The sequence below is a fragment of the Platichthys flesus genome, chromosome 2 (assembly GCF_949316205.1).
Source record: "Platichthys flesus chromosome 2, fPlaFle2.1, whole genome shotgun sequence".
In the NCBI taxonomy this organism is placed as follows: Eukaryota; Metazoa; Chordata; class Actinopteri; order Pleuronectiformes; family Pleuronectidae; genus Platichthys; species Platichthys flesus.
Window position 1 is genome coordinate 6549720 of NC_084946.1, and position 27477 is coordinate 6577196.

Below are 27477 nucleotides of genomic sequence, written 5' to 3' on the forward strand. Positions count from 1 at the left end.
TTGGAAGGCACCTTTTCAGGAATTTATGGTCATAAAAAGGAACAGGAGTTAAAGTAACACAATCAAATGACTTAAAGAAGTACTAACGAGAAGACATATTGTTTGATGCAAGGAGTGAAAGTGGCAATCTTTGTCGAACTGATATAACCATCATGTAAAAGAGGAGCCTGTTTAAGACATGGACTTTCATCAAGCTTCAATGCACTGTCGTGTTCTCTCCCCATTCAGCTCACAAAACTTCTACACCTCAAGTTCCAGGGACTTAATTTCTCATACAACAGCAGGAAAGGTCTGTGACTTACAGCAATCATCAGTCCTTCACAGGATAACTAAGGACCAGCCTGTTTAACTGAACTGATAAGGATTGTGTAACATTCTCCACCTGATTCCTTATCAACATGATGCTCTCCTATGTACCCAAATTTGATTCCAATTGAGTTTTCAATAGCTTAATTCCCTGACCGGGAATCGAACCCGGGCCGCGGCGGTGAGAGCGCCGAATCCTAGCCACTAGACCATCAGGGACATGTTCGAAATGTACCTGGTCAGGACTCTCACGTCTTTAAAATAACCAGGAGTTGAAGTACCACCATCTAATGACTTAAAGAAGTACTAACGAGAAGACAGATTGTTTGAAGCAGGGAGTGAAAGACACCATCTTTGTCGACCTGATATACACAACATGTAAAAGAGGAGCCTGTTTAAGACAGGGACCTGCATCAAGCTAAAATACACTGTTGTGTTCTCTCCCCATTCAGCTTACAAAACATCTACACCTGAACTTCCAGGGACCCAATTTGTCTTACATCAGCAGGATTGGCAAGTCTATGAACACAAATTTGGCACTTATTGAGAGTTTAATAGTTTAGTTCCCTGACCTGGAATCGAACCCGGGCCGCGGCGGTGAAAACGCCGAATCCTAGCCACTAGACCATCAGGGACATTTTTCCTGTTTTGGAAGGCACCTTTTCAGGAATTTATGGTCATAAAAAGGAACAGGAGTTAAAGTAACACAATCAAATGACTTAAAGAAGAACTAACGAGAAGACATATTGTTTGATGCAAGGGGTGAAAGTGGCCATCTTTGTCGAACTGATATAACCATCATTTAAAAGAGGAGCCTGTTTAAGACATGGACTTTAATCAAGCTTCAATGCACTGTCGTGTTCTCTCCCCATTCAGCTCACGAAACTTCTACACCTCAACTTCCAGGGACCTAATTTCTCATACAACAGCAGGATAGGTCTATGACTTACAGCAATCATCAGTCCTTCACAGGATGACTAAGGACCAGCCTGTTTAACTGAACTGATAAGGATTGTGTAACATTCTCCACCTGATTCATTATCAACATGATGCTCTCCTATGTACCCAAATTTGATTCCAATAGCTTAATTCCCTGACCGGGAATCGAACCCGGGCCGCGGCGGTGAGAGCGCCGAATCCTAGCGACTAGACCATCAGGGACATGTTCGATATGTACCTGGTCAGGACTCTCACGGCTTTAAAATAACCAGGAGTTGAAGTACCACCATCTAATGACTTAAAGAAGTACTAACGAGAAGACAGATTGTTTGAAGCAGGGAGTGAAAGACACCATCTTTGTCGACCTGATATACACACCATGTAAAAGAGGAGCCTGTTTAAGACATGGACCTGCATCAAGCTAAAATACACTGTCGTGTTCTCTCCCCATTCGGCTCACAAAAGATCTACAACTGAACTTCCAGGGACCCAATTTATCTTACATCAGCAGGATTGGCAAGTCTATGAACACAAATTTGGCACTTATTGAGAGTTTAATAGTTTAGTTCCCTGACCGGGAATCGAACCAGGGCCGCGGCGGTGAAAACGCCGAATCCTAGCCACTAGACCATCAGGGACATTTTTCCTGTTTTGGAAGGCACCTTTTCAGGAATTTATGGTCATAAAAAGGAACAGGAGTTAAAGTAACACAATCAAATGACTTAAAGAAGTACTAACGAGAAGACATATTGTTTGATGCAAGGAGTGAAAGTGGCCATCTTTGTCGACCTGATATAACCATCATGTAAAAGAGCAGCCTGTTTAAGACATGGACTTTCATCAAGCTTCAATTTACTGTCGTGTTCTCTCCCCATTCAGCTCACAAAACTTCTACACCTCAACTTCCAGGGACTTAATTTCTCATACAACAGCAGGAAAGGTCTGTGACTTACAGCAATCATCAGTCCTTCACAGGATGACTAAGGACCAGCCTGTTTAACTGAACTGATAAGGATTGTGTAACATTCTCCACCTGATTCATTATCAACATGATGCTCTCCTATGTACCCAAATTTGATTCCAATTGAGTTTTCAATAGCTTAATTCCCTGACCGGGAATCTAACCCGGGCCGCGGCGGTGAGAGCGCCGAATCCTAGCCACTAGACCATCAGGGACATGTTCGAAATGTACCTGGTCAGGACTCTAACAGCTTTAAAATAACCAGGAGTTGAAGTACCACCATCTAATGACTTAAAGAAGTACTAACGAGAAGACAGATTGTTTGAAGCAGGGAGTGAAAAACAACCTTTTCAACCTGATATACACACCATGTAAAAGAGGAGCCTGTTTAAGACATGGACCTGCATCAAGCTAAAATACACTGTTGTTGTTCTCTCCCCATTCAGCTTACAAAACATCTACACCTTAACTTCCAGGGACCCAATTTATCTTACATCAGCAGGATTGGCAAGTCTATGAACACAAATTTGGCACTTATTGAGAGTTTAATAGTTTAGTTCCCTGACCGGGAATCGAACCCGTGCCGCGGCTATGAAAACACCAAATCCTATCCACTAGACCATCAGGGATAATTTTCCTGTTTTGGAAGGCACCTTTTCAGGAATTTATGGTCATAAAAAGGAACAGGAGTTAAAGTAACACAATCAAATGACTTAAAGAAGTACTAACGAGAAGACATATTGTTTGATGCAAGGAGTGAAAGTGGCAATCTTTGTCGAACTGATATAACCATCATGTAAAAGAGGAGCCTGTTTAAGACATGGACTTTCATCAAGCTTCAATGCACTGTCGTGTTCTCTCCCCATTCAGCTCACAAAACTTCTACACCTCAACTTCCAGGGACTTAATTTCTCATACAACAGCAGGAAAGGTCTGTGACTTACAGCAATCATCAGTCCTTCACAGGATAACTAAGGACCAGCCTGTTTAACTGAACTGATAAGGATTGTGTAACATTCTCCACCTGATTCCTTATCAACATGATGCTCTCCTATGTACCCAAATTTGATTCCAATTGAGTTTTCAATAGCTTAATTCCCTGACCGGGAATCGAACCCGGGCCGCGGCGGTGAGAGCGCCGAATCCTAGCCACTAGACCATCAGGGACATGTTCGAAATGTACCTGGTCAGGACTCTCACGTCTTTAAAATAACCAGGAGTTGAAGTACCACCATCTAATGACTTAAAGAAGTACTAACGAGAAGACAGATTGTTTGAAGCAGGGAGTGAAAGACACCATCTTTGTCGACCTGATATACACACCATGTAAAAGAGGAGCCTGTTTAAGACATGGACCTGCATCAAGCTAAAATACACTGTCGTGTTCTCTCCCCATTCAGCTCACAAAAGATCTACAACTGAACTTCCAGGGACCCAATTTATCTTACATCAGCAGGATTGGCAAGTCTATGAACACAAATTTGGCACTTATTGAGAGTTTAATAGTTTAGTTCCATGACCGGGAATCGAACCCAGGCCGCGGCGGTGAAAACGCCGAATCCTAGCCACTAGACCATCAGGGACATTTTTCCTGTTTTGGAAGGCACCTTTTCAGGAATTTATGGTCATAAAAAGGAACAGGAGTTAAAGTAACACAATCAAATGACTTAAAGAAGTACTAACGAGAAGACATATTGTTTGATGCAAGGAGTGAAAGTGGCCATCTTTGTCGAACTGATATAACCATCATGTAAAAGAGGAGCCTGTTTAAGACATGGACTTTCATCAAGCTTCAATGCACCGTCGTGTTCTCTCCCCATTCAGCTCACAAAACTTCTACACCTCAACTTCCAGGGACTTAATTTCTCATACAACAGCAGGAAAGGTCTGTGACTTACAGCAATCATCAGTCCTTCACAGGATAACTAAGGACCAGCCTGTTTAACTGAACTGATAAGGATTGTGTAACATTCTCCACCTGATTCATTTTTAACATGATGCTCTCCTATGTACCCAAATTTGATTCCAATAGATTAATTCCCTGACCGGGAATCGAACCCGGGCCGCGGCGGTGAGAGCGCCGAATCCTAGCCACTAGACCATCAGGGACATGTTTGATATGTACCTGGTCAGGACTCTCACGGCTTTAAAATAACCAGGAGTTGAAGTACCACCATCTAATGACTTAAAGAAGTACTAACGAGAAGACAGATTGTTTGAAGCAGGGAGTGAAAGACACCATCTTTGTCGACCTGATATACACACCATGTAAAAGAGGAGCCTGTTTAAGACATGGACCTGCATCAAGCTAAAATACACTGTCGTGTTCTCTCCCCATTCAGCTCACAAAAGATCTACAACTGAACTTCCAGGGACCCAATTTATCTTACATCAGCAGGATTGGCAAGTCTATGAACACAAATTTGGCACTTATTGAGAGTTTAATAGTTTAGTTCCATGACCGGGAATCGAACCCAGGCCGCGGCGGTGAAAACGCCGAATCCTAGCCACTAGACCATCAGGGACATTTTTCCTGTTTTGGAAGGCACCTTTTCAGGAATTTATGGTCATAAAAAGGAACAGGAGTTAAAGTAACACAATCAAATGAATTAAAGAAGTACTAACGAGAAGACATATTGTTTGATGCAAGGAGTGAAAGTGGCCATCTTTATCGAACTGATATAACCATCATGTAAAAGAGGAGCCTGTTTAAGACATGGACTTTCATCAAGCTTCAATGCACTGTCGTGTTCTCTCCCCATTCAGCTCAAAAAACTTCTACACCTCAACTTCCAGGGACTTAATTTCTCATACAACAGCAGGAAAGGTCTATGACTTACAGTAATCATCAGTCCTTCACAGGATAACTAAGGACCAGCCTGTTTAACTGAACTGATAAGGATTGTGTAACATTCTCCACCTGATTCATTATCAACATGATGCTCTCCTATGTACCCAAATTTGATTCCAATTGAGTTTTCAATAGCTTAATTCCCTGACCGGGAATCGAACCCGGGGCGCGGCGGTGAGAGCGCCGAATCCTAGCCACTAGACCATCAGGGACATGTTCGAAATGTACCTGGTCAGGACTCTCACGTCTTTAAAATAACCAGGAGTTGAAGTACCACCATCTAATGACTTAAAGAAGTACTAACGAGAAGACAGATTGTTTGAAGCAGGGAGTGAAAGACACCATCTTTGTCGACCTGATATACACAACATGTAAAAGAGGAGCCTGTTTAAGACAGGGACCTGCATCAAGCTAAAATACACTGTTGTGTTCTCTCCCCATTCAGCTTACAAAACATCTACACCTGAACTTCCAGGGACCCAATTTGTCTTACATCAGCAGGATTGGCAAGTCTATGAACACAAATTTGGCACTTATTGAGAGTTTAATAGTTTAGTTCCCTGACCGGGAATCGAACCCGGGCCGCGGCGGTGAAAACGCCGAATCCTAACCACTAGACCATCAGGGACATTTTTCCTGTTTTGGAAGGCACCTTTTCAGGAATTTATGGTCATAAAAAGGAACAGGAGTTAAAGTAACACAATCAAATGACTTAAAGAAGTACTAACGAGAAGACATATTGTTTGATGCAAGGGGTGAAAGTGGCCATCTTTGTCGAACTGATATAACCATCATTTAAAAGAGGAGCCTGTTTAAGACATGGACTTTAATCAAGCTTCAATGCACTGTCGTGTTCTCTCCCCATTCAGCTCACGAAACTTCTACACCTCAACTTCCAGGGACCTAATTTCTCATACAACAGCAGGATAGGTCTATGACTTACAGCAATCATCAGTCCTTCACAGGATGACTAAGGACCAGCCTGTTTAACTGAACTGATAAGGATTGTGTAACATTCTCCACCTGATTCATTATCAACATGATGCTCTCCTATGTACCCAAATTTGATTCCAATAGCTTAATTCCCTGACCGGGAATCGAACCCGGGCCGCGGCGGTGAGAGCGCCGAATCCTAGCCACTAGACCATCAGGGACATGTTCGAAATGTACCTGGTCAGGACTCTCACGTTTTTAAAATAACCAGGAGTTGAAGTACCACCATCTAATGACTTAAAGAAGTACTAACGAGAAGACAGATTGTTTGAAGCAGGGAGTGAAAGACACCATCTTTTTTCGACCTGATATACACACCATGTAAAAGAGGAGCCTGTTTAAGACATGGACCTGCATCAAGCTAAAATACACTGTCGTGTTCTCTCCCCATTCAGCTCACAAAAGATCTACACCTTAACTTCCAGGGACCCAATTTATCTTACATCAGCAGGATTGGCAAGTCTATGAACACAAATTTGGCACTTATTGAGAGTTTAATAGTTTACTTCCCTGACCGGGAATCGAACCCGGGCCGCGGCGGTGAAAACGCCGAATCCTAGCCACTAGACCATCAGGGACATTTTTCCTGTTTTGGAAGGCACCTTTTCAGGAATTTATGGTCATAAAAAGGAACAGGAGTTAAAGTAACACAATCAAATGACTTAAAGAAGTACTAACGAGAAGACATATTGTTTGATGCAAGGAGTGAAATTGGCCATCTTGGTCGAACTGATATAACCATCATGTAAAAGAGGAGCCTGTTTAAGACATGGACTTTCATCAAGCTTCAATGCACTGTCGTGTTCTCTCCCCATTCAGCTCACAAAACTTCTACACCTCAACTTCCAGGGACCTAATTTCTCATACAACAGCAGGATAGGTCTATGACTTACAGCAATCATCAGTCCTTCACAGGATGACTAAGGACCAGCCTGTTTAACTGAACTGATAAGGATTGTGTAACATTCTCCACCTGATTCATTATCAACATGATGCTCTCCTATGTACCCAAATTTGATTCCAATAGCTTAACTCCCTGACTGGGAATCGAACCCGGGCCGCGGCGGTGAGAGCGCCGAATCCTAGCCACTAGACCATCGGGGACATTTTTCCTGTTTTGGAAGGCACCTTTTCAGGAATTTATGGTCATAAAAAGGAACAGGAGTTAAAGTAACACAATCAAATGACTTAAAGAAGTACTAACGAGAAGACAGATTGTTTGAAGCAGGGAGTGAAAGACACCATCTTTGTCGACCTGATATACACAACATGTAAAAGAGGAGCCTGTTTAAGACATGGACCTGCATCAAGCTGAAATACACTGTCGTGTTCTCTCCCCATTCAGCTCACAAAAGATCTACACCTTAACTTCCAGGGACCCAATTTATCTTACATCAGCAGGATTGGCAAGTCTATGAACACAAATTTGGCACTTATTGAGAGTTTAATAGTTTACTTCCCTGACCGGGAATCGAACACGGGCCGCGGCGGTGAAAAGGCCGAATCCTAGCCACTAGACCATCAGGGACATTTTTCCTGTTTTGGAAGGCATCTTTTCAGGAATTTATGGTCATAAAAAGGAACAGGAGTTAAAGTAACACAATCAAATGACTTAAAGAAGTACTTACGAGAAGACATATTGTTTGATGCAAGGAGTGAAATTGGCCATCTTGGTCGAACTGATATAACCATCATGTAAAAGAGGAGCCTGTTTAAGACATGGACTTTCATCAAGCTTCAATGCACTGTCGTGTTCTCTCCCCATTCAGCTCACAAAACTTCTACACCTCAACTTCCAGGGACCTAATTTCTCATACAACAGCAAGATAGTTCTATGACTTACAGCAATCATCAGTCCTTCACAGGATGACTAAGGACCAGCCTGTTTAACTGAACTGATAAGGATTGTGTAACATTCTCCACCTGATTCATTATCAACATGATGCTCTCCTATGTACCCAAATTTGATTCCAATTGAGTTTTCAATAGCTTAATTCCCTGACCGGGAATCGAACCCGGGCCGCGGCGGTGAGAGCGCCGAATCCTAGCCACTAGACCATCAGGGACATGTTCGAAATGTACCTGGTCAGGACTCTAACGGCTTTAAAATAACCAGGAGTTGAAGTACCACCATCTAATGACTTAAAGAAGTACTAACGAGAAGACAGATTGTTTGAAGCAGGGAGTGAAAAACAACCTTTTCGACCTGATATACACACCATGTAAAAGAGGAGCCTGTTTAAGACATGGACCTGCATCAAGCTAAAATACACTGTTGTTGTTCTCTCCCCATTCAGCTTACAAAACATCTACACCTTAACTTCCAGGGACCCAATTTATCTTACATCAGCAGGATTGGCAAGTCTATGAACACAAATTTGGCACTTATTGAGAGTTTAATAGTTTAGTTCCCTGACCGGGAATCGAACCCGGGCCGCGGCGGTGAAAACGCCGAATCCTAGCCACTAGACCATCAGGGACATTTTTCCTGTTTTGGAAGGCACCTTTTCAGGAATTTATGGTCATACAAAGGAACAGGAGTTAAAGTAACACAATCAAATGACTTAAAGAAGTACTAACGAGAAGACATCTTGTTTGATGCAAGGGGTGAAAGTGGCCATCTTTGTCGAACTGATATAACCATCATGTAAAAGAGGAGCCTGTTTAAGACATGGACTTTAATCAAGCTTCAATGCACTGTCGTGTTCTCTCCCCATTCAGCTCACAAAACTTCTACACCTCAACTTCCAGGGACCTAATTTCTCATACAACAGCAGGATAGGTCTATGACTTACAGCAATCATCAGTCCTTCACAGGATGACTAAGGACCAGCCTGTTTAACTGAACTGATAAGGATTGTGTAACATTCTCCACCTGATTCATTATCAACATGATGCTCTCCTATGTACCCAAATTTGATTCCAATTGAGTTTTCAATAGCTTAATTCCCTGACCGGGAATCGAACCCGGGCCGCGGCGGTGAGAGCGCCGAATCCTAGCCACTAGACCATCGGGGACATTTTTCCTGTTTTGGAAGGCACCTTTTCAGGAATTTATGGTCATAAAAAGGAACAGGAGTTAAAGTAACACAATCAAATGACTTAAAGAAGTACTAACGAGAAGACAGATTGTTTGAAGCAGGGAGTGAAAGACACCATCTTTGTCGACCTGATATACACAACATGTAAAAGAGGAGCCTGTTTAAGACATGGACCTGCATCAAGCTGAAATACACTGTCGTGTTCTCTCCCCATTCAGCTCACAAAAGATCTACACCTTAACTTCCAGGGACCCAATTTATCTTACATCAGCAGGATTGGCAAGTCTATGAACACAAATTTGGCACTTATTGAGAGTTTAATAGTTTACTTCCCTGACCGGGAATCGAACACGGGCCGCGGCGGTGAAAAGGCCGAATCCTAGCCACTAGACCATCAGGGACATTTTTCCTGTTTTGGAAGGCATCTTTTCAGGAATTTATGGTCATAAAAAGGAACAGGAGTTAAAGTAACACAATCAAATGACTTAAAGAAGTACTTACGAGAAGACATATTGTTTGATGCAAGGAGTGAAATTGGCCATCTTGGTCGAACTGATATAACCATCATGTAAAAGAGGAGCCTGTTTAAGACATGGACTTTCATCAAGCTTCAATGCACTGTCGTGTTCTCTCCCCATTCAGCTCACAAAACTTCTACACCTCAACTTCCAGGGACCTAATTTCTCATACAACAGCAAGATAGTTCTATGACTTACAGCAATCATCAGTCCTTCACAGGATGACTAAGGACCAGCCTGTTTAACTGAACTGATAAGGATTGTGTAACATTCTCCACCTGATTCATTATCAACATGATGCTCTCCTATGTACCCAAATTTGATTCCAATTGAGTTTTCAATAGCTTAATTCCCTGACCGGGAATCGAACCCGGGCCGCGGCGGTGAGAGCGCCGAATCCTAGCCACTAGACCATCAGGGACATGTTCGAAATGTACCTGGTCAGGACTCTAACGGCTTTAAAATAACCAGGAGTTGAAGTACCACCATCTAATGACTTAAAGAAGTACTAACGAGAAGACAGATTGTTTGAAGCAGGGAGTGAAAAACAACCTTTTCGACCTGATATACACACCATGTAAAAGAGGAGCCTGTTTAAGACATGGACCTGCATCAAGCTAAAATACACTGTTGTTGTTCTCTCCCCATTCAGCTTACAAAACATCTACACCTTAACTTCCAGGGACCCAATTTATCTTACATCAGCAGGATTGGCAAGTCTATGAACACAAATTTGGCACTTATTGAGAGTTTAATAGTTTAGTTCCCTGACCGGGAATCGAACCCGGGCCGCGGCGGTGAAAACGCCGAATCCTAGCCACTAGACCATCAGGGACATTTTTCCTGTTTTGGAAGGCACCTTTTCAGGAATTTATGGTCATACAAAGGAACAGGAGTTAAAGTAACACAATCAAATGACTTAAAGAAGTACTAACGAGAAGACATCTTGTTTGATGCAAGGGGTGAAAGTGGCCATCTTTGTCGAACTGATATAACCATCATGTAAAAGAGGAGCCTGTTTAAGACATGGACTTTAATCAAGCTTCAATGCACTGTCGTGTTCTCTCCCCATTCAGCTCACAAAACTTCTACACCTCAACTTCCAGGGACCTAATTTCTCATACAACAGCAGGATAGGTCTATGACTTACAGCAATCATCAGTCCTTCACAGGATGACTAAGGACCAGCCTGTTTAACTGAACTGATAAGGATTGTGTAACATTCTCCACCTGATTCATTATCAACATGATGCTCTCCTATGTACCCAAATTTGATTCCAATTGAGTTTTCAATAGCTTAATTCCCTGACCGGGAATCGAACCCGGGCCGCGGCGGTGAGAGCGCCGAATCCTAGCCACTAGACCATCAGGGACATGTTCGAAATGTACCTAGTCAGGACTCTCACGGCTTTAAAATAACCAGGAGTTGAAGTACCAACATCTAATGACTCAAAGAAGTACTAACGAGAAGAAAGATTGTTTGAAGCAGGGAGTGAAAGACACCATCTTTGTCGACCTGATATACACACCATGTAAAAGAGGAGCCTGTTTAAGACATGGACCTGCATCAAGCTGAAATACACTGTCGTGTTCTCTCCCCATTCAGCTCACAAAAGATCTACACCTTAACTTCCAGGGACCCAATTTATCTTACATCAGCAGGATTGGCAAGTCTATGAACACAAATTTGGCACTTATTGAGAGTTTAATAGTTTAGTTCCCTGACCGGGAATCGAACCCGGGCCGCGGCGGTGAAAACGCCGAATCCTAGCCACTAGACCATCAGGGACATTTTTCCTGTTTTGGAAGGCACCTTTTCAGGAATTTGTGGTCATAAAAAGGAACAGGAGTTAAAGTAACACAATCAAATGACTTAAAGAAGTACTAACGAGAAGACATATTGTTTGATGCAAGGGGTGAAAGTGGCCATCTTTGTCGAACTGATATAACCATCATTTAAAAGAGGAGCCTGTTTAAGACATGGACTTTAATCAAGCTTCAATGCACTGTCGTGTTCTCTCCCCATTCAGCTCACGAAACTTATACACCTCAACTTTTAGGGACCTAATTTCTCATACAACAGCAGGATAGGTCTATGACTTACAGCAATCATCAGTCCTTCACAGGATGACTAAGGACCAGCCTGTTTAACTGAACTGATAAGGATTGTGTAACATTCTCCACCTGATTCATAATCAACATGATGCTCTCCTATGTACCCAAATTTGATTCCAATAGCTTAATTCCCTGACCGGGAATCGAACCCGGGCCGCGGCGGTGAGAGCGCCGAATCCTAGTCACTAGACCATCAGGGACATGTTCGATATGTACCTGGTCAGGACTCTCACAGCTTTAAAATAACCAGGAGTTGAAGTACCACCATCTAATGACTTAAAGAAGTACTAACGAGAAGACAGATTGTTTGAAGCAGGGAGTGAAAGACACCATCTTTGTCGACCTGATATACACACCATGTAAAAGAGGAGCCTGTTTAAGACATGGACCTGCATCAAGCTAAAATACACTGTCGTGTTCTCTCCCCATTCAGCTCACAAAAGATCTACAACTGAACTTCCAGGGACCCAATTTATCTTACATCAGCAGGATTGGCAAGTCTATGAACACAAATTTGGCACTTATTGAGAGTTTAATAGTTTAGTTCCCTGACCAGGAATCGAACCCGGGCCGCGGCGGTGAAAACGCCGAATCCTAGCCACTAGACCATCAGGGACATTTTTCCTGTTTTGGAAGGCACCTTTTCAGGAATTTGTGGTCATAAAAAGGAACAGGAGTTAAAGTAACACAATCAAATGACTTAAAGAAGTACTAACGAGAAGACATTTTGTTTGATGCAAGGGGTGAAAGTGGCCATCTTTGTCGAACTGATATAACCATCATTTAAAAGAGGAGCCTGTTTAAGACATGGACTTTAATCAAGCTTCAATGCACTGTCGTGTTCTCTCCCCATTCAGCTCACGAAACTTCTACACCTCAACTTCCAGGGACCTAATTTCTCATACAACAGCAGGATAGGTCTATGACTTACAGCAATCATCAGTCCTTCACAGGATGACTAAGGACCAGCCTGTTTAACTGAACTGATAAGGATTGTGTAACATTCTCCACCTGATTCATTATCAACATGATGCTCTCCTATGTACCCAAATTTGATTCCAATAGCTTAATTCCCTGACCGGGAATCGAACCCGGGCCGCGGCGGTGAGAGCGCCGAATCCTAGTCACTAGACCATCAGGGACATGTTCGATATGTACCTGGTCAGGACTCTCACAGCTTTAAAATAACCAGGAGTTGAAGTACCACCATCTAATGACTTAAAGAAGTACTAACGAGAAGACAGATTGTTTGAAGCAGGGAGTGAAAGACACCATCTTTGTCGACCTGATATACACACCATGTAAAAGAGGAGCCTGTTTAAGACATGGACCTGCATCAAGCTAAAATACACTGTCGTGTTCTCTCCCCATTCAGCTCACAAAAGATCTACAACTGAACTTCCAGGGACCCAATTTATCTTACATCAGCAGGATTGGCAAGTCTATGAACACAAATTTGGCACTTATTGAGAGTTTAATAGTTTAGTTCCATGACCGGGAATCGAACCCGGGCCGCGGCGGTGAAAACGCCGAATCCTAGCCACTAGACCATAAGGGACATTTTTCCTGTTTTGGAAGGCACCTTTTCAGGAATTTATGGTCATAAAAAGGAACAGGAGTTAAAGTAACACAATCAAATGACTTAAAGAAGTACTAACGAGAAGACATATTGTTTGATGCAGGGAGTGAAAGTGGCCATCTTTGTCGAACTGATATAACCATCATGTAAAAGAGGAGCCTGTTTAAGACATGGACTTTCATCAAGCTTCAATGCACCGTCGTGTTCTCTCCCCATTCAGCTCACAAACCTTCTACACCTCAACTTCCAGGGACTTAATTTCTCATACAACAGCAGGAAAGGTCTGTGACTTACAGCAATCATCACTCCTTCACAGGATAACTAAGGACCAGCCTGTTCAACTGAACTGATAAGGATTGTGTAACATTCTCCACCTGATTCATTATTAACATGATGCTCTCCTATGTACCCAAATTTGATTCCAATAGCTTAATTCCCTGACCGGGAATCGAACCCGGGCCGCGGCGGTGAGAGCGCCGAATCCTAGCCACTAGACCATCAGGGACATGTTCGATATGTACCTGGTCAGGACTCTGACGGCTTTAAAATAACCAGGAGTTGAAGTACCACCATCTAATGACTTAAAGAAGTACTAACGAGAAGACAGATTGTTTGAAGCAGGGAGTGAAAGACACCATCTTTGTTGACCTGATATACACACCATGTAAAAGAGGAGCCTGTTTAAGACATGGACCTGCATCAAGCTAAAATACACTGTCGTGTTCTCTCCCCATTCAGCTCACAAAAGATCTACAACTGAACTTCCAGGGACCCAATTTATCTTACATCAGCAGGATTGGCAAGTCTATGAACACAAATTTGGCACTTATTGAGAGTTTAATAGTTTAGTTCCATGACCGGGAATCGAACCCAGGCCGCGGCGGTGAAAACGCCGAATCCTAGCCACTAGACCATGAGGGACATTTTTCCTGTTTTGGAAGGCACCTTTTCAGGAATTTATGGTCATAAAAAGGAACAGGAGTTAAAGTAACACAATCAAATGACTTAAAGAAGTACTAACGAGAAGACATATTGTTTGATGCAAGGAGTGAAAGTGGCCATCTTTGTCGAACTGATATAACCATCATGTAAAAGAGGAGCCTGTTTAAGACATGGACTTTCATCAAGCTTCAATGCACTGTCGTGTTCTCTCCCCATTCAGCTCACAAAACTTCTACACCTCAACTTCGAGGGACTTAATTTCTCATACAACAGCAGGAAAGGTCTATGACTTACAGTAATCATCAGTCCTTCACAGGATAACTAAGGACCAGCCTGTTTAACTGAACTGATAAGGATTGTGTAACATTCTCCACCTGATTCATTATCAACATGATGCTCTCCTATGTACCCAAATTTGATTCCAATTGAGTTTTCAATAGCTTAATTCCCTGACCGGGAATCGAACCCGGGCCGCGGCGGTGAGAGCGCCGAATCCTAGCCACTAGACCATCAGGGACATGTTCGAAATGTACCTGGTCAGGACTCTCACGTCTTTAAAATAACCAGGAGTTGAAGTACCACCATCTAATGACTTAAAGAAGTACTAACGAGAAGACAGATTGTTTGAAGCAGGGAGTGAAAGACACCATCTTTGTCGACCTGATATACACAACATGTAAAAGAGGAGCCTGCTTAAGAAAGGACCTGCATCAAGCTAAAATACACTGTTGTGTTCTCTCCCCATTCAGCTTACAAAACATCTACACCTGAACTTCCAGGGACCCAATTTGTCTTACATCAGCAGGATTGGCAAGTCTATGAACACAAATTTGGCACTTATTGAGAGTTTAATAGTTTAGTTCCCTGACCGGGAATCGAACCCGGGCCGCGGCGGTGAAAACGCCGAATCCTAGCCACTAGACCATCAGGGACATTTTTCCTGTTTTGCAAGGCACCCTTTTCAGGAATTTATGGTCATAAAAAGGAACAGGAGTTAAAGTAACACAATCAAATGACTTAAAGAAGTACTAACGAGAAGACATATTGTTTGATGCAAGGGGTGAAAGTGGCCATCTTTGTCGAACTGATATAACCATCATTTAAAAGAGGAGCCTGTTTAAGACATGGACTTTAATCAAGCTTCAATGCACTGTCGTGTTCTCTCCCCATTCAGCTCACGAAACTTCTACACCTCAACTTCCAGGGACCTAATTTCTCATACAACAGCAGGATAGGTCTATGACTTACAGCAATCATCAGTCCTTCACAGGATGACTAAGGACCAGCCTGTTTAACTGAACTGATAAGGATTGTGTAACATTCTCCACCTGATTCATTATCAACATGATGCTCTCCTATGTACCCAAATTTGATTCCAATAGCTTAATTCCCTGACCGGGAATCGAACCCGGGCCGCGGCGGTGAGAGCGCCGAATCCTAGCGACTAGACCATCAGGGACATGTTCGATATGTACCTGGTCAGGACTCTCACGGCTTTAAAATAACCAGGAGTTGAAGTACCACCATCTAATGACTTAAAGAAGTACTAACGAGAAGACAGATTGTTTGAAGCAGGGAGTGAAAGACACCATCTTTGTCGACCTGATATACACACCATGTAAAAGAGGAGCCTGTTTAAGACATGGACCTGCATCAAGCTAAAATACACTGTCGTGTTCTCTCCCCATTCGGCTCACAAAAGATCTACAACTGAACTTCCAGGGACCCAATTTATCTTACATCAGCAGGATTGGCAAGTCTATGAACACAAATTTGGCACTTATTGAGAGTTTAATAGTTTAGTTCCCTGACCGGGAATCGAACCAGGGCCGCGGCGGTGAAAACGCCGAATCCTAGCCACTAGACCATCAGGGACATTTTTCCTGTTTTGGAAGGCACCTTTTCAGGAATTTATGGTCATAAAAAGGAACAGGAGTTAAAGTAACACAATCAAATGACTTAAAGAAGTACTAACGAGAAGACATATTGTTTGATGCAGGGAGTGAAAGTGGCCACCTTTGTCGACCTGATATAACCATCATGTAAAAGAGCAGCCTGTTTAAGACATGGACTTTCATCAAGCTTCAATGCACTGTAGTGTTCTCTCCCCATTCAGCTCACAAAACTTCTACACCTCAACTTCCAGGGACTTAATTTCTCATACAACAGCAGGAAAGGTCTGTGACTTACAGCAATCATCAGTCCTTCACAGGATGACTAAGGACCAGCCTGTTTAACTGAACTGATAAGGATTGTGTAACATTCTCCACCTGATTCATTATCAACATGATGCTCTCCTATGTACCCAAATTTGATTCCAATTGAGTTTTCAATAGCTTAATTCCCTGACCGGGAATCGAACCCGGGCCGCGGCGGTGAGAGCGCCGAATCCTAGCCACTAGACCATCAGGGACATGTTCGAAATGTACCTGGTCAGGACTCTCACGTCTTTAAAATAACCAGGAGTTGAAGTACCACCATCTAATGACTTAAAGAAGTACTAACGAGAAGACAGATTGTTTGAAGCAGGGAGTGAAAGACACCATCTTTGTCGACCTGATATACACACCATGTAAAAGAGGAGCCTGTTTAAGACATGGACCTGCATCAAGCTAAAATACACTGTCGTGTTCTCTCCCCATTCAGCTCACAAAAGATCTACACCTTAACTTCCAGGGACCCAATTTATCTTACATCAGCAGGATTGGCAAGTCTATGAACACAAATTTGGCACTTATTGAGAGTTTAATAGTGTACTTCCCTGACCGGGAATCGAACCCGGGCCGCGGCGGTGAAAACGCCGAATCCTAGCCACTAGACCATCGGGGACATTTTTCCTGTTTTGGAAGGCACCTTTTCAGGAATTTATGGTCATAAAAAGGAACAGGAGTTAAAGTAACACAATCAAATGACTTAAAGAAGTACTAACGAGAAGACATATTGTTTGATGCAAGGAGTGAAAGGGGCCATCTTGGTCGAACTGATATAACCATAATGTAAAAGAGGAGCCTGTTTAAGACAGGGACCTGCATCAAGCTAAAATACACTGTTGTGTTCTCTCCCCATTCAGCTTACAAAACATCTACACCTGAACTTCCAGGGACCCAATTTGTCTTACATCAGCAGGATTGGCAAGTCTATGAACACAAATTTGGCACTTATTGAGAGTTTAAAAGTTTAGTTCCCTGACCGGGAATCGAACCCGGGCCGCGGCGGTGAAAACGCCGAATCCTAGCCACTAGACCATCAGGGACATTTTACCTATTTTGGAAGGCACCTTTTCAGGACTTTATGGTCATAAAAAGGAACAGGAGTTAAAGTAACACAATCAAATGACTTAAAGAAGTACTAACGAGAAGACATATTGTTTGATGCAAGGGGTGAAAGTGGCCATCTTTGTCGAACTGATATAACCATCATTTAAAAGAGGAGCCTGTTTAAGACATGGACTTTAATCAAGCTTCAATGCACTGTCGTGTTCTCTCCCCATTCAGCTCATGAAACTTCTACACCTCAACTTCCAGGGACCTAATTTCTCATACAACAGCAGGATAGGTCTATGACTTACAGCAATCATCAGTCCTTCACAGGATGATTAAGGACCAGCCTGTTTAACTGAACTGATAAGGATTGTGTAACATTCTCCACCTGATTCATTATCAACATGATGCTCTCCTATGTACCCAAATTTGATTCCAATAGCTTAATTCCCTGACCGGGAATCGAACCCGGGCCGCGGCGGTGAGAGCGCCGAATCCTAGCCACTAGACCATCAGGGACATGTTCGATATGTACCTGGTCAGGACTCTCACGGCTTTAAAATAACCAGGAGTTGAAGTACCACCATCTAATGACTTAAAGAAGTACTAACGAGAAGACAGATTGTTTGAAGCAGGGAGTGAAAGACACCATCTTTGTCGACCTGATATACACACCATGTAAAAGAGGAGCCTGTTTAAGACATGGACCTGCATCAAGCTAAAATACACTGTCGTGTTCTCTCCCCATTCAGCTCACAAAAGATCTACAACTGAACTTCCAGGGACCCAATTTGTCTTACATCAGCAGGATTGGCAAGTCTATGAACACAAATTTGGCACTTATTGAGAGTTTAATAGTTTAGTTCCCTGACCGGGAATCGAACCCGGGCCGCGGCGGTGAAAACGCCGAATCCTAGCCACTAGACCATCAGGGACATTTTTCCTGTTTTGGAAGGCACCTTTTCAGGAATTTATGGTCATAAAAAGGAACAGGAGTTAAAGTAACACAATCAAATGACTTAAAGAAGTACTAACGAGAAGACATATTGTTTGATGCAAGGGGTGAAAGTGGCCTTCTTTGTCATTTAAAAGAGGAGCCTGTTTAAGACATGGAATTTCATCAAGCTTCAATTTACTGTCGTGTTCTCTCCCCATTCAGCTCACGAAACTTCTACACCTCAACTTCCAGGGACCTAATTTCTCATACAACAGTAGGATAGGTCTATGACTTACAGCAATCATCAGTCCTTCACAGGATGACTAAGGACCAGCCTGTTTAACTGAACTGATAAGGATTGTGTAACATTCTCCACCTGATTCATTATCAACATGATGCTCTCCTATGTACCCAAATTTGATTCCAATTGAGATATCAATAGCTTAATTCCCTGACCGGGAATCGAACCCGGGCCGCGGCGGTGAGAGCGCCAAATCCTAGCCACTACACCATCAGGGACATGTTCGATATGTACCTGGTCAGGACTCTCACGGCTTTAAAATAACCAGGAGTTGAAGTACCACCATCTAATGACTTAAAGAAGTACTAACGAGAAGACAGATTGTTTGAAGCAGGGAGTGAAAGACACCATCTTTGTCGACCTGATATACACACCATGTAAAAGAGGAGCCTGTTTAAGACATGGACCTGCATCAAGCTAAAATACACTGTCGTGTTCTCTCCCCATTCAGCTCACAAAAGATCTACAACTGAACTTCCAGGGACCCAATTTATCTTACATCAGCAGGATTGGCAAGTCTATGAACACAAATTTGGCACTTATTGAGAGTTTAATAGTTTAGTTCCATGACCGGGAATCGAACCCGGGCCGCGGCGGTGAGAGCGCCGAATCCTAGCCACTAGACCATCAGGGACATGTTCGATATGTACCTGGTCAGGACTCTCACGGCTTTAAAATAAACAAGAGTTGAAGTATCACCATCTAATGACTTAAAGAAGTACTAACGAGAAGACAGATTGTTTGAAGCAGGGAGTGAAAGACACCATCTTTGTCGACCTGATATACACACCATGTAAAAGAGGAGCCTGTTTAAGACAGGGACCTGCATCAAGCTAAAATACACTGTCGTGTTCTCTCCCCATTCAGCTCACAAAAGATCCACAACTGAACTTCCAGGGACCCAATTTATCTTACATCAGCAGGATTGGCAAGTCTATGAACACAAATTTGGCACTTATTGAGAGTTTAATAGTTTAGTTCCCTGACGGGAATCGAACCCGGGCCACGGCGGTGAAAACGCCGAATCCTAGCCACTAGACCATCAGGGACATTTTTCCTGTTTTGGAAGGCACCTTTTCAGGAATTTATGGTCATAAAAAGGAACAGGAGTTAAAGTAACACAATCAAATGACTTAAAGAAGTACTAACGAGAAGACATATTGTTTGATGCAGGGAGTGAAAGTGGCCATCTTTGTCTACCTGATATAACCATCATGTAAAAGTGGAGCCTGTTTAAGACATGGACTTTCATCAAGCTTCAATTTACTGTCGTGTTCTCTCCCCATTCAGCTCACAAAACTTCTACACCTGAACTTCCAGGGACCTAATTTCTCATACAACAGCAGGATAGGTCTATGACTTACAGTAATCATCAGTCCTTCACAGGATGACTAAGGACCAGCCTGTTTAACTGAACTGATAAGGATTGTGTAACATTCTCCACCTGATTCATTATCAACATGATGCTCTCCTATGTACCCAAATATGATTCCAATTGAGTTTTCAATAGCTTAATTCCCTGACCGGGAATCGAACCCGGGCCGCGGCGGTGAGAGCGCCGAATCCTAGCCACTAGACCATCAGGGACATGTTCGAAATGTACCTGGTCAGGACTCTAACGGCTTTAAAATAACCAGGAGTTGAAGTACCACCATCTAATGACTTAAAGAAGTACTAACGAGAAGACAGATTGTTTGAAGCAGGGAGTGAAAAACAACCTTTTCGACCTGATATACACACCATGTAAAAGAGGAGCCTGTTTAAGACATGGACCTGCATCAAGCTAAAATACACTGTTGTTGTTCTCTCCCCATTCAGCTTCCAAACATCTACACCTTAACTTCCAGGGACCCAATTTATCTTACATCAGCAGGTTTGGCAAGTCTATGAACACAAATTTGGCACTTATTGAGAGTTTAATAGTTTAGTTCCCTGACCGGGAATCGAACCCGGGCCGCGGCGGTGAAAACGCCGAATCCTAGCCACTAGACCATCAGGGACATTTTACCTGTTTTGGAAGGCACCTTTTCAGGACTTTATGGTCATGAAAAGGAACAGGAGTTAAAGTAACACAATCAAATGACTTAAAGAAGTACTAACGAGAAGACATATTGTTTGATGCAAGGGGTGAAAGTGGCCATCTTTGTCGAACTGATATAACCATCATTTAAAAGAGGAGCCTGTTTAAGACATGGACTTTAATCAAGCTTCAATGCACTGTCGTGTTCTCTCCCCATTCAGCTCACGAAACTTCTACACCTCAACTTCCAGGGACCTAATTTCTCATACAACAGCAGGATAGGTCTATGACTTACAGCAATCATCAGTCCTTCACAGGATGACTAAGGACCAGCCTGTTTAACTGAACTGATAAGGATTGTGTAACATTCTCCACCTGATTCATTATCAACATGATGCTCTCCTATGTACCCAAATTTGATTCCAATAGCTTAATTCCCTGACCGGGAATCGAACCCGGGCCGCGGCGGTGAGAGCGCCGAATCCTAGCCACTAGACCATCAGGGACATGTTCGATATGTACCTGGTCAGGACTCTCACGGCTTTAAAATAACCAGGAGTTGAAGTACCACCATCTAATGACTTAAAGAAGTACTAACGAGAAGACAGATTGTTTGAAGCAGGGAGTGAAAGACACCATCTTTGTCGACCTGATATACACACCATGTAAAAGAGGAGCCTGTTTAAGACATGGACCTGCATCAAGCTAAAATACACTGTCGTGTTCTCTCCCCATTCAGCTCACAAAAGATCTACAACTGAACTTCCAGGGACCCAATTTGTCTTACATCAGCAGGATTGGCAAGTCTATGAACACAAATTTGGCACTTATTGAGAGTTTAATAGTTTAGTTCCCTGACCGGGAATCGAACCCGGGCCGCGGCGGTGAAAACGCCGAATCCTAGCCACTAGACCATCAGGGACATTTTTCCTGTTTTGGAAGGCACCTTTTCAGGAATTTATGGTCATAAAAAGGAACAGGAGTTAAAGTAACACAATCAAATGACTTAAAGAAGTACTAACGAGAAGACATATTGTTTGATGCAAGGGGTGAAAGTGGCCTTCTTTGTCGAACTGATATAACCATCATTTAAAAGAGGAGCCTGTTTAAGACATGGAATTTCATCAAGCTTCAATTTACTGTCGTGTTCTCTCCCCATTCAGCTCACGAAACTTCTACACCTCAACTTCCAGGGACCTAATTTCTCATACAACAGTAGGATAGGTCTATGACTTACAGCAATCATCAGTCCTTCACAGGATGACTAAGGACCAGCCTGTTTAACTGAACTGATAAGGATTGTGTAACATTCTCCACCTGATTCATTATCAACATGATGCTCTCCTATGTACCCAAATTTGATTCCAATTGAGATATCAATAGCTTAATTCCCTGACCGGGAATCAAACCCGGGCCGCGGCGGTGAGAGCGCCAAATCCTAGCCACTACACCATCAGGGACATGTTCGATATGTACCTGGTCAGGACTCTCACGGCTTTAAAATAACCAGGAGTTGAAGTACCACCATCTAATGACTTAAAGAAGTACTAACGAGAAGACAGATTGTTTGAAGCAGGGAGTGAAAGACACCATCTTTGTCGACCTGATATACACACCATGTAAAAGAGGAGCCTGTTTAAGACAGGGACCTGCATCAAGCTAAAACACACTGTCGTGTTCTCTCCCCATTCAGCTCACAAAAGATCTACAACTGAACTTCCAGGGACCCAATTTATCTTACATCAGCAGGATTGGCAAGTCTATGAACACAAATTTGGCACTTATTGAGAGTTTAATAGTTTAGTTCCCTGACGGGAATCGAACCCGGGCCACGGCGGTGAAAACGCCGAATCCTAGCCACTAGACCATCAGGGACATTTTTCCTGTTTTGGAAGGCACCTTTTCAGGAATTTATGGTCATAAAAAGGAACAGGAGTTAAAGTAACACAATCAAATGACTTAAAGAAGTACTAACGAGAAGACATATTGTTTGATGCAGGGAGTGAAAGTGGCCATCTTTGTCTACCTGATATAACCATCATGTAAAAGTGGAGCCTGTTTAAGACATGGACTTTCATCAAGCTTCAATTTACTGTCGTGTTCTCTCCCCATTCAGCTCACAAAACTTCTACACCTGAACTTCCAGGGACCTAATTTCTCATACAACAGCAGGATAGGTCTATGACTTAGAGTAATCATCAGTCCTTCACAGGATGACTAAGGACCAGCCTGTTTAACTGAACTGATAAGGATTGTGTAACATTCTCCACCTGATTCATTATCAACATGATGCTCTCCTATGTACCCAAATTTGATTCCAATTGAGTTTTCAATAGCTTAATTCCCTGACCGGGAATCGAACCTGGGCCGCGGCGGTGAGAGCGCCGAATCCTAGCCACTAGACCATCAGGGACATGTTCGAAATGTACCTGGTCAGGACTCTAACGGCTTTAAAATAACCAGGAGTTGAAGTACCACCATCTAATGACTTAAAGAAGTACTAACGAGAAGACAGATTGTTTGAAGCAGGGAGTGAAAAACAACCTTTTCGACCTGATATACACAACATGTAAAAGAGGAGCCTGTTTAAGACATGGACCTGCATCAAGCTAAAATACACTGTTGTTGTTCTCTCCCCATTCAGCTTCCAAACATCTACACCTTAACTTCCAGGGACCCAATTTATCTTACATCAGCAGGATTGGCAAGTCTATGAACACAAATTTGGCACTTATTGAGAGTTTAATAGTTTAGTTCCCTGACCGGGAATCGAACCCGGGCCGCGGCGGTGAAAACGCCGAATCCTAGCCACTAGACCATCAGGGACATTTTTCCTGTTTTGGAAGGCACCTTTTCAGGAATTTATGGTCATAAAAAGGAACAGGAGTTAAAGTAACACAATCAAATGACTTAAAGAAGTACTAACGAGAAGACATATTGTTTGATGCAAGGGGTGAAAGTGGCCATCTTTGTTGAACTGATATAACCATCATGTAAAAGAGGAGCCTGTTTAAGACATGGACCTTCATCAAGCTTCAATGCATTGTCGTGTTCTCTCCCCATTCAGCTCACAAAACTTCTACACCTCAACTTCCAGGGACCTAATTTCTCATACAACAGCAGGATAGGTCTATTACTTACAGCAATCATCAGTCCTTCACAGGATGACTAAGGACCAGCCTGTTTAACTGAACTGATAAGGATTGTGTAACATTCTCCACCTGATTCATTATCAACATGATGCTCTCCTATGTACCCAAATTTGATTCCAATTGAGATTTCAATAGCTTAATTCCCTGACCGGGAATCGAACCCGGTCCGCGGCGGTGAGAGCGCCGAATCCTAGCCACTAGACCATCAGGGACATGTTCGATATGTACCTTGTCAGGACTCTCACGGCTTTAAAATAACCAGGAGTTGAAGTACCACCATCTAATGACTTAATGAAGTACTAACGAGAAGACAGATTGTTTGAAGCAGGGAGTGAAAGACACCATCTTTGTCGACCTGATATACACACCATGTAAAAGAGGAGCCTGTTTAAGACATGGACCTGCATCAAGCTAAAATACACTGTCGTGTTCTCTCCCCATTCAGCTCACAAAAGATCTACAACTGAACTTCCAGGGACCCAATTTATCTTACATCAGCAGGATTGGCAAGTCTATGCACATAAATTTGGCACTTATTGAGAGTTTAATAGTTTAGTTCCCTGACCGGGAATTGAACCCGGGCCGCGGCGGTGAAAACGCCGAATCCTAGCCACTAGACCATCAGGGACATTTTTCCTGTTTTGGAAGGCACCTTTTCAGGACTTTATGGTCATAAAAAGGAACAGGCGTTAAAGTAACACAATCAAATGACTTAAAGAAGTACTAACGAGAAGACATATTGTTTGATGCAGTGAGTGAAAGTGGCCATCTTTGTCTAACTGATATAACCATCATGTAAAAGAGGAGCCTGTTTAAGACATGGACTTTAATCAAGCTTCAATGCACTGTCGTGTTCTCTCCCCATTCAGCTCACAAAACTTCTACATCTCAACTTCCAGGGACCTAATTTCTCATACAACAGCAGGATAGGTCTATGACTTACAGCAATCATCAGTCCTTCACAGGATGACTAAGGACCAGCCTGTTTAACTGAACTGATAAGGATTGTGTAACATTCTCCACCTGATTCATTATCAACATGATGCTCTCCTATGTACCCAAATTTGATTCCAATTGAGTTTTCAATAGCTTAATTCCCTGACCGGGAATCGAACCCGGGCCGCGGCGGTGAGAGCGCCGAATCCTAGCCACTAGACCATCAGGGACATGTTCGAAATGTACCTGGTCAGGACTCTAACGGCTTTAAAATAACCAGGAGTTGAAGTACCACCATCTAATGACTTAAAGAAGTACTAACGAGAAAACAGATTGTTTGAAGCAGGGAGTGAAAAACAACCTTTTCGACCTGATATACACACCATGTAAAAGAGGAGCCTGTTTAAGACAGGGACCTGCATCAAGCTAAAATACACTGTTGTGTTCTCTCCCCATTCAGCTTACAAAACATCTACACCTGAACTTCCAGGGACCCAATTTGTCTTACATCAGCAGGATTGGCAAGTCTATGAACACAAATTTGGCACTTATTGAGAGTTTAATAGTTTACTTCCCTGACCGGGAATCGAACCCGGGCCGCGGCGGTGAAAACGCCGAATCCTAGCCACTAGAACATCAGGGACATTTTTCATGTTTTGGAAGGCACCTTTTCAGGAATTTATGGTCATAAAAAGGAACAGGAGTTAAAGTAACACAATCAAATGACTTAAAGAAGTACTAACGAGAAGACATATTGTTTGATGCAAGGAGTGAAATTGGCCATCTTTGTCGAACTGATATAACCATCATGTAAAAGAGGAGCCTGTTTAAGACATGGACTTTCATCAAGCTTCAATTAACTGTCGTGTTCTCTCCCCATTCAGCTCACAAAACTTCTACACCTGAACTTCCAGGGACCTAATTTCTCATACAACAGCAGGATAGGTCTATGACTTACAGTTATCATCAGTCCTTCACAGGATGACTAAGGACCAGTCTGTTTAACTGAACTGATAAGGATTGTGTAACATTCTCCACCTGATTCATTATCAGCATGATGCTCTCCTATGTACCCAAATTTGATTCCAATTGAGTTTTCAATAGCTTAATTCCCTGACCGGGAATCGAACCCGGGCCGCGGCGGTGAGAGCGCCGAATCCTAGCCACTAGACCATCAGGGACATGTTCGAAATGTACCTGGTCAGGACTCTCACGTCTTTAAAATAACCAGGAGTTGAAGTACCACCATCTAATGACTTAAAGAAGTACTAACGAGAAGACAGATTGTTTGAAGCAGGGAGTGAAAGACACCATCTTTGTCGACCTGATATACACAACATGTAAAAGAGGAGCCTGCTTAAGACAGGGACCTGCATCAAGCTAAAATACACTGTTGTGTTCTCTCCCCATTCAGCTTACAAAACATCTACACCTGAACTTCCAGGGACCCAATTTGTCTTACATCAGCAGGATTGGCAAGTCTATGAACACAAATTTGGCACTTATTGAGAGTTTAATAGTTTAGTTCCCTGACCGGGAATCGAACCTAGGCCGCGGCGGTGAAAACGCCGAATCCTAGCCACTAGACCATCAGGGACATTTTTCCTGTTTTGCAAGGCACCCTTTTCAGGAATTTATGGTCATAAAAAGGAACAGGAGTTAAAGTAACACAATCAAATGACTTAAAGAAGTACTAACGAGAAGACATATTGTTTGATGCAAGGGGTGAAAGTGGCCATCTTTGTCGAACTGATATAACCATCATTTAAAAGAGGAGCCTGTTTAAGATATGGACTTTAATCAAGCTTCAATGCACTGTCGTGTTCTCTCCCCATTCAGCTCACGAAACTTCTACACCTCAACTTCCAGGGACCTAATTTCTCATACAACAGCAGGATAGGTCTATGACTTACAGCAATCATCAGTCCTTCACAGGATGACTAAGGACCAGCCTGTTTAACTGAACTGATAAGGATTGTGTAACATTCTCCACCTGATTCATTATCAACATGATGCTCTCCTATGTACCCAAATTTGATTCCAATAGCTTAATTCCCTGACCGGGAATCGAACCCGGGCCGCGGCGGTGAGAGCGCCGAATCCTAGCGACTAGACCATCAGGGACATGTTCGATATGTACCTGGTCAGGACTCTCACGGCTTTAAAATAACCAGGAGTTGAAGTACCACCATCTAATGACTTAAAGAAGTACTAACGAGAAGACAGATTGTTTGAAGCAGGGAGTGAAAGACACCATCTTTGTCGACCTGATATACACACCATGTAAAAGAGGAGCCTGTTTAAGACATGGACCTGCATCAAGCTAAAATACACTGTCGTGTTCTCTCCCCATTCGGCTCACAAAAGATCTACAACTGAACTTCCAGGGACCCAATTTATCTTACATCAGCAGGATTGGCAAGTCTATGAACACAAATTTGGCACTTATTGAGAGTTTAATAGTTTAGTTCCCTGACCGGGAATCGAACCAGGGCCGCGGCGGTGAAAACGCCGAATCCTAGCCACTAGACCATCAGGGACATTTTTCCTGTTTTGGAAGGCACCTTTTCAGGAATTTATGGTCATAAAAAGGAACAGGAGTTAAAGTAACACAATCAAATGACTT

The 27477-nt window shown here is 42.8% G+C and overlaps 50 non-coding genes across 50 annotated transcripts; all 50 read right to left on the reverse strand.

Annotated features, from left to right (window-relative positions):
* Positions 1-453: 453 nt before the first annotated feature.
* Positions 454-525, reverse strand: trnae-cuc (transfer RNA glutamic acid (anticodon CUC)). Its single transcript has one exon. It is a non-coding gene; the product is annotated as a tRNA-Glu (tRNA).
* A 344-nt stretch (positions 526-869) lies between these two features.
* On the reverse strand, positions 870-941 carry trnae-uuc (transfer RNA glutamic acid (anticodon UUC)). The gene has a single exon. It is a non-coding gene; the product is annotated as a tRNA-Glu (tRNA).
* Positions 942-1395: 454 nt separating this feature from the next.
* On the reverse strand, positions 1396-1467 carry trnae-cuc (transfer RNA glutamic acid (anticodon CUC)). Its single transcript has one exon. It is a non-coding gene; the product is annotated as a tRNA-Glu (tRNA).
* Positions 1468-1811: 344 nt separating this feature from the next.
* Positions 1812-1883, reverse strand: trnae-uuc (transfer RNA glutamic acid (anticodon UUC)). The gene has a single exon. It is a non-coding gene; the product is annotated as a tRNA-Glu (tRNA).
* Positions 1884-2349: 466 nt separating this feature from the next.
* trnae-cuc (transfer RNA glutamic acid (anticodon CUC)) lies at positions 2350-2421 on the reverse strand. Its single transcript has one exon. It is a non-coding gene; the product is annotated as a tRNA-Glu (tRNA).
* Positions 2422-3301: 880 nt separating this feature from the next.
* On the reverse strand, positions 3302-3373 carry trnae-cuc (transfer RNA glutamic acid (anticodon CUC)). Its single transcript has one exon. It is a non-coding gene; the product is annotated as a tRNA-Glu (tRNA).
* A 344-nt stretch (positions 3374-3717) lies between these two features.
* On the reverse strand, positions 3718-3789 carry trnae-uuc (transfer RNA glutamic acid (anticodon UUC)). The gene has a single exon. It is a non-coding gene; the product is annotated as a tRNA-Glu (tRNA).
* A 454-nt stretch (positions 3790-4243) lies between these two features.
* On the reverse strand, positions 4244-4315 carry trnae-cuc (transfer RNA glutamic acid (anticodon CUC)). Its single transcript has one exon. It is a non-coding gene; the product is annotated as a tRNA-Glu (tRNA).
* Positions 4316-4659: 344 nt separating this feature from the next.
* Positions 4660-4731, reverse strand: trnae-uuc (transfer RNA glutamic acid (anticodon UUC)). The gene has a single exon. It is a non-coding gene; the product is annotated as a tRNA-Glu (tRNA).
* Positions 4732-5197: 466 nt separating this feature from the next.
* Positions 5198-5269, reverse strand: trnae-cuc (transfer RNA glutamic acid (anticodon CUC)). The gene has a single exon. It is a non-coding gene; the product is annotated as a tRNA-Glu (tRNA).
* Positions 5270-5613: 344 nt separating this feature from the next.
* Positions 5614-5685, reverse strand: trnae-uuc (transfer RNA glutamic acid (anticodon UUC)). The gene has a single exon. It is a non-coding gene; the product is annotated as a tRNA-Glu (tRNA).
* A 454-nt stretch (positions 5686-6139) lies between these two features.
* On the reverse strand, positions 6140-6211 carry trnae-cuc (transfer RNA glutamic acid (anticodon CUC)). The gene has a single exon. It is a non-coding gene; the product is annotated as a tRNA-Glu (tRNA).
* Positions 6212-6556: 345 nt separating this feature from the next.
* trnae-uuc (transfer RNA glutamic acid (anticodon UUC)) lies at positions 6557-6628 on the reverse strand. The gene has a single exon. It is a non-coding gene; the product is annotated as a tRNA-Glu (tRNA).
* A 454-nt stretch (positions 6629-7082) lies between these two features.
* Positions 7083-7154, reverse strand: trnae-cuc (transfer RNA glutamic acid (anticodon CUC)). Its single transcript has one exon. It is a non-coding gene; the product is annotated as a tRNA-Glu (tRNA).
* Positions 7155-8044: 890 nt separating this feature from the next.
* trnae-cuc (transfer RNA glutamic acid (anticodon CUC)) lies at positions 8045-8116 on the reverse strand. Its single transcript has one exon. It is a non-coding gene; the product is annotated as a tRNA-Glu (tRNA).
* A 342-nt stretch (positions 8117-8458) lies between these two features.
* Positions 8459-8530, reverse strand: trnae-uuc (transfer RNA glutamic acid (anticodon UUC)). Its single transcript has one exon. It is a non-coding gene; the product is annotated as a tRNA-Glu (tRNA).
* Positions 8531-8996: 466 nt separating this feature from the next.
* On the reverse strand, positions 8997-9068 carry trnae-cuc (transfer RNA glutamic acid (anticodon CUC)). Its single transcript has one exon. It is a non-coding gene; the product is annotated as a tRNA-Glu (tRNA).
* An 890-nt stretch (positions 9069-9958) lies between these two features.
* On the reverse strand, positions 9959-10030 carry trnae-cuc (transfer RNA glutamic acid (anticodon CUC)). The gene has a single exon. It is a non-coding gene; the product is annotated as a tRNA-Glu (tRNA).
* A 342-nt stretch (positions 10031-10372) lies between these two features.
* Positions 10373-10444, reverse strand: trnae-uuc (transfer RNA glutamic acid (anticodon UUC)). The gene has a single exon. It is a non-coding gene; the product is annotated as a tRNA-Glu (tRNA).
* Positions 10445-10910: 466 nt separating this feature from the next.
* On the reverse strand, positions 10911-10982 carry trnae-cuc (transfer RNA glutamic acid (anticodon CUC)). The gene has a single exon. It is a non-coding gene; the product is annotated as a tRNA-Glu (tRNA).
* Positions 10983-11326: 344 nt separating this feature from the next.
* Positions 11327-11398, reverse strand: trnae-uuc (transfer RNA glutamic acid (anticodon UUC)). The gene has a single exon. It is a non-coding gene; the product is annotated as a tRNA-Glu (tRNA).
* A 454-nt stretch (positions 11399-11852) lies between these two features.
* trnae-cuc (transfer RNA glutamic acid (anticodon CUC)) lies at positions 11853-11924 on the reverse strand. Its single transcript has one exon. It is a non-coding gene; the product is annotated as a tRNA-Glu (tRNA).
* A 344-nt stretch (positions 11925-12268) lies between these two features.
* trnae-uuc (transfer RNA glutamic acid (anticodon UUC)) lies at positions 12269-12340 on the reverse strand. Its single transcript has one exon. It is a non-coding gene; the product is annotated as a tRNA-Glu (tRNA).
* Positions 12341-12794: 454 nt separating this feature from the next.
* On the reverse strand, positions 12795-12866 carry trnae-cuc (transfer RNA glutamic acid (anticodon CUC)). Its single transcript has one exon. It is a non-coding gene; the product is annotated as a tRNA-Glu (tRNA).
* Positions 12867-13736: 870 nt separating this feature from the next.
* trnae-cuc (transfer RNA glutamic acid (anticodon CUC)) lies at positions 13737-13808 on the reverse strand. The gene has a single exon. It is a non-coding gene; the product is annotated as a tRNA-Glu (tRNA).
* An 882-nt stretch (positions 13809-14690) lies between these two features.
* Positions 14691-14762, reverse strand: trnae-cuc (transfer RNA glutamic acid (anticodon CUC)). Its single transcript has one exon. It is a non-coding gene; the product is annotated as a tRNA-Glu (tRNA).
* A 343-nt stretch (positions 14763-15105) lies between these two features.
* On the reverse strand, positions 15106-15177 carry trnae-uuc (transfer RNA glutamic acid (anticodon UUC)). The gene has a single exon. It is a non-coding gene; the product is annotated as a tRNA-Glu (tRNA).
* A 455-nt stretch (positions 15178-15632) lies between these two features.
* On the reverse strand, positions 15633-15704 carry trnae-cuc (transfer RNA glutamic acid (anticodon CUC)). Its single transcript has one exon. It is a non-coding gene; the product is annotated as a tRNA-Glu (tRNA).
* A 344-nt stretch (positions 15705-16048) lies between these two features.
* Positions 16049-16120, reverse strand: trnae-uuc (transfer RNA glutamic acid (anticodon UUC)). Its single transcript has one exon. It is a non-coding gene; the product is annotated as a tRNA-Glu (tRNA).
* A 466-nt stretch (positions 16121-16586) lies between these two features.
* trnae-cuc (transfer RNA glutamic acid (anticodon CUC)) lies at positions 16587-16658 on the reverse strand. Its single transcript has one exon. It is a non-coding gene; the product is annotated as a tRNA-Glu (tRNA).
* A 344-nt stretch (positions 16659-17002) lies between these two features.
* trnae-uuc (transfer RNA glutamic acid (anticodon UUC)) lies at positions 17003-17074 on the reverse strand. The gene has a single exon. It is a non-coding gene; the product is annotated as a tRNA-Glu (tRNA).
* A 352-nt stretch (positions 17075-17426) lies between these two features.
* On the reverse strand, positions 17427-17498 carry trnae-uuc (transfer RNA glutamic acid (anticodon UUC)). The gene has a single exon. It is a non-coding gene; the product is annotated as a tRNA-Glu (tRNA).
* Positions 17499-17952: 454 nt separating this feature from the next.
* On the reverse strand, positions 17953-18024 carry trnae-cuc (transfer RNA glutamic acid (anticodon CUC)). The gene has a single exon. It is a non-coding gene; the product is annotated as a tRNA-Glu (tRNA).
* Positions 18025-18368: 344 nt separating this feature from the next.
* trnae-uuc (transfer RNA glutamic acid (anticodon UUC)) lies at positions 18369-18440 on the reverse strand. Its single transcript has one exon. It is a non-coding gene; the product is annotated as a tRNA-Glu (tRNA).
* A 449-nt stretch (positions 18441-18889) lies between these two features.
* trnae-cuc (transfer RNA glutamic acid (anticodon CUC)) lies at positions 18890-18961 on the reverse strand. Its single transcript has one exon. It is a non-coding gene; the product is annotated as a tRNA-Glu (tRNA).
* A 344-nt stretch (positions 18962-19305) lies between these two features.
* On the reverse strand, positions 19306-19377 carry trnae-cuc (transfer RNA glutamic acid (anticodon CUC)). The gene has a single exon. It is a non-coding gene; the product is annotated as a tRNA-Glu (tRNA).
* Positions 19378-20258: 881 nt separating this feature from the next.
* On the reverse strand, positions 20259-20330 carry trnae-cuc (transfer RNA glutamic acid (anticodon CUC)). Its single transcript has one exon. It is a non-coding gene; the product is annotated as a tRNA-Glu (tRNA).
* Positions 20331-20671: 341 nt separating this feature from the next.
* On the reverse strand, positions 20672-20743 carry trnae-uuc (transfer RNA glutamic acid (anticodon UUC)). Its single transcript has one exon. It is a non-coding gene; the product is annotated as a tRNA-Glu (tRNA).
* A 454-nt stretch (positions 20744-21197) lies between these two features.
* trnae-cuc (transfer RNA glutamic acid (anticodon CUC)) lies at positions 21198-21269 on the reverse strand. Its single transcript has one exon. It is a non-coding gene; the product is annotated as a tRNA-Glu (tRNA).
* A 344-nt stretch (positions 21270-21613) lies between these two features.
* On the reverse strand, positions 21614-21685 carry trnae-uuc (transfer RNA glutamic acid (anticodon UUC)). Its single transcript has one exon. It is a non-coding gene; the product is annotated as a tRNA-Glu (tRNA).
* A 1419-nt stretch (positions 21686-23104) lies between these two features.
* On the reverse strand, positions 23105-23176 carry trnae-cuc (transfer RNA glutamic acid (anticodon CUC)). The gene has a single exon. It is a non-coding gene; the product is annotated as a tRNA-Glu (tRNA).
* Positions 23177-23517: 341 nt separating this feature from the next.
* trnae-uuc (transfer RNA glutamic acid (anticodon UUC)) lies at positions 23518-23589 on the reverse strand. The gene has a single exon. It is a non-coding gene; the product is annotated as a tRNA-Glu (tRNA).
* A 466-nt stretch (positions 23590-24055) lies between these two features.
* trnae-cuc (transfer RNA glutamic acid (anticodon CUC)) lies at positions 24056-24127 on the reverse strand. The gene has a single exon. It is a non-coding gene; the product is annotated as a tRNA-Glu (tRNA).
* Positions 24128-24471: 344 nt separating this feature from the next.
* On the reverse strand, positions 24472-24543 carry trnae-uuc (transfer RNA glutamic acid (anticodon UUC)). Its single transcript has one exon. It is a non-coding gene; the product is annotated as a tRNA-Glu (tRNA).
* Positions 24544-25009: 466 nt separating this feature from the next.
* trnae-cuc (transfer RNA glutamic acid (anticodon CUC)) lies at positions 25010-25081 on the reverse strand. Its single transcript has one exon. It is a non-coding gene; the product is annotated as a tRNA-Glu (tRNA).
* A 341-nt stretch (positions 25082-25422) lies between these two features.
* On the reverse strand, positions 25423-25494 carry trnae-uuc (transfer RNA glutamic acid (anticodon UUC)). The gene has a single exon. It is a non-coding gene; the product is annotated as a tRNA-Glu (tRNA).
* A 466-nt stretch (positions 25495-25960) lies between these two features.
* Positions 25961-26032, reverse strand: trnae-cuc (transfer RNA glutamic acid (anticodon CUC)). The gene has a single exon. It is a non-coding gene; the product is annotated as a tRNA-Glu (tRNA).
* A 344-nt stretch (positions 26033-26376) lies between these two features.
* trnae-uuc (transfer RNA glutamic acid (anticodon UUC)) lies at positions 26377-26448 on the reverse strand. Its single transcript has one exon. It is a non-coding gene; the product is annotated as a tRNA-Glu (tRNA).
* Positions 26449-26903: 455 nt separating this feature from the next.
* On the reverse strand, positions 26904-26975 carry trnae-cuc (transfer RNA glutamic acid (anticodon CUC)). The gene has a single exon. It is a non-coding gene; the product is annotated as a tRNA-Glu (tRNA).
* A 344-nt stretch (positions 26976-27319) lies between these two features.
* On the reverse strand, positions 27320-27391 carry trnae-uuc (transfer RNA glutamic acid (anticodon UUC)). The gene has a single exon. It is a non-coding gene; the product is annotated as a tRNA-Glu (tRNA).
* Positions 27392-27477: the final 86 nt, after the last annotated feature.